The sequence below is a fragment of the Prunus avium genome, unplaced genomic scaffold (genome assembly GCF_965620075.1).
Source record: "Prunus avium unplaced genomic scaffold, drPruAviu1.hap1.1 HAP1_SCAFFOLD_783, whole genome shotgun sequence".
Classification (NCBI taxonomy): domain Eukaryota; kingdom Viridiplantae; phylum Streptophyta; class Magnoliopsida; order Rosales; family Rosaceae; genus Prunus; species Prunus avium.
Window position 1 is genome coordinate 20,001 of NW_028276985.1, and position 2,500 is coordinate 22,500.

The following is a 2,500-nucleotide window of genomic DNA, read 5'->3' on the forward strand; positions in this document are numbered from 1 at the left end:
CCCCGGTATTGGATTGAGTTTCTAAAAACAACCGTGCACACCGAGGTTAAACTTTACCGGCTCCACTCCGACTCGCCGCTCGCCCACAATTTGTTTGCAACGAAACATTTGTTTTTAATTTTGTTGGTTTGAAATTGTTTTGAAAAGGTTCTTTAAATCTAGTGGGTTTGCAACTCATAAGAGCGTCACTTTCAACGTCCCCGGCATTGGATTGAGTTTCTAAAAACAACCGTGCACACCGAGGTTAAACTTTACCGGCTCCACTCCGACTCGCCGCTCGCCCACTAGTCCGAAGGCAACAAAACATTTGTTTTTCATTTTGATGAAAATTTCTGTTTTTAAATCTTGTTGGTTTGAAATTGTTTTGAAAAGGTTCTTTAAATCTTGCGGGTTTGCAACTCATAAGAGCGTCACTTTCAACGTCCCCGGCATTGGATTGAGTTTCTAAAAACAACCGTGCACACCGAGGTTAAACTTTACCGGCTCCACTCCGACTCGCCGCTCGCCCACAAATCCGAAGGCAACAAAACATTTGTTTTTAATTTTGATGAAATTTTTTGAAAACATTGGCTTGGCAAGCCCCAATCCGCGACTATCCACCCACCGCCACCCCACACGAGTGGTTGTTGTTGCGAAATGAGGTTGTGGTCGACATGCCCGTGCATTTGAGAAGGAGTTCCTAGCACTCCATGCTCTCCCATGCCAAAAAAAAGCCTAGACAACCCCATTTCGCAACTTTCCACGCCTTTTTTTTCCTCCCTCACCCATGGCGGCGGCGTGGTGGCGGCGGCCGGATTCCGGCCACCACCGCCATGGGTGGCAGCCCCCCGACCCCGACACCAAACCCATAATACCGAGGCAACATATCGAGGCAACATGACATGGGTGTGGCGTGGGGGAAGGGGGCTGCAGCTAGGAAGGCATGGGCTGCCATGCATATGCAGGCAACACACACCCCCCTATATAGCATTTTATGCATTTAGCCCTTTGACAGGAAGAGACATCACCTATGCGCGAGGAGTCATAATGGGCTCTAAATAATTCAATACAAGGTATTTGGACGTGATTTTTTGCAGGGATACTAAGAAACATGCAATCTATGATGGGAAAAAGTTTCATAAATTTTTGAAGTCGGGAAGTATTTTTTATTATTTTTAGAAGTCGTAAAATTGAAAAAATCATTAAAACAAATCCGGGAGGAATTTTTTAGTTTTGTAAGTTGGAGAAGGTCCTAAAAATCATAGACTACTTATGGGGAGCTTATTGTGCGAGGAAATTTCAATAAAAACGGGGTTTGACAAGATTTGAAAAATTCTGTCGACATTTGAAAAAACCTGGAACCATGCTGCCGGCATGCTGCGCACATGCTGCGCGCAGGCTGCGCGCATGCTGCGCGCAGACTGCGCGCATGCCATGGCAGGACAAGTTTCGCTAGCCTCACTGTCGACAGATGCGCAAGCTGCGCGCACGCTGCGCACAGGCTGCGCGCATGCTGCGCACAGACTGCGCGCACGCTGCGCGCATGCCATGGCAGGACAAGTTTCGCTAGCCTCACTGTCGACAGATGCGCAAGCTGCGCGCAAGCTCCGCGCACGCTGCGCACAGCCTGTGCGCATGTTGTGCGCATGCTGCGCGCAGGCTGCGCGCAGGCGCCGCGCATGCCATGGCAGGACAAGTTTCGCTAGCCTCACTGTCGACAGATGCGCAAGCTGCGCGCACGCTGCGCACAGGCTGCGCACAGCGCATGCCATGGCAGGACAAGTTCGCTAGCCTCACTGTCGACAGATGCGCAAGCTGCGCGCACAGGCTGCGCGCACGCCATGGCAGGACAAGTTTCGCTAGCCTCACTGTCGACAGAATCAGCACGCTGCGCGCAAGCTGCGCGCACGCTGCCGGCATGGTGCGCGCACGCTGCCGGCATGCTGTGCGCACGCTGCCGGCATGCTGTGCGCACGCTGCGCGCGCGCATGGCAGGACAAGTTTCGAAAATTTCTGTCGACAGTCTCAGCAGCGCGCACGCTGCCGACATGCTGTGCGCACGCTGCGCACAGGCTGCCGGCATGCTGCGCGCAGCCCATGGCAGGACAAGGTCCGAAAAATTCTGTCGACATTTTTACGCCGTGGTAGGCTTCCGCTTCGCGTCACTTTGTCGACATTCAAGCCTACCATTTGTATTGAATTTTTCAAACCTTGTCAAACCCCATTATTCAAATGTCGAAAAATTTTGTCGACATTTTTACGCCATGATAGGCTTCCGCTTCGCGTCACTTTGTCGGAATGCATCGCATGGCGAGGCAAGGCCACGGCATGCCAAGGCGAAGGCAACGCATGGCTTGAATGGCTTGGTCAAGGCCACATCATGGGCACGGCATGCCAAGGCAAGGCGAGGCAAGCCATCCTTAGCCTCGCCTACACTCACTTTCTCGGAATGCATTGGATGATGAGCAATTCCAAGGTAAGGCAACGCATGGCTTGAATGGCTTGGTGTAGGCCACAACTT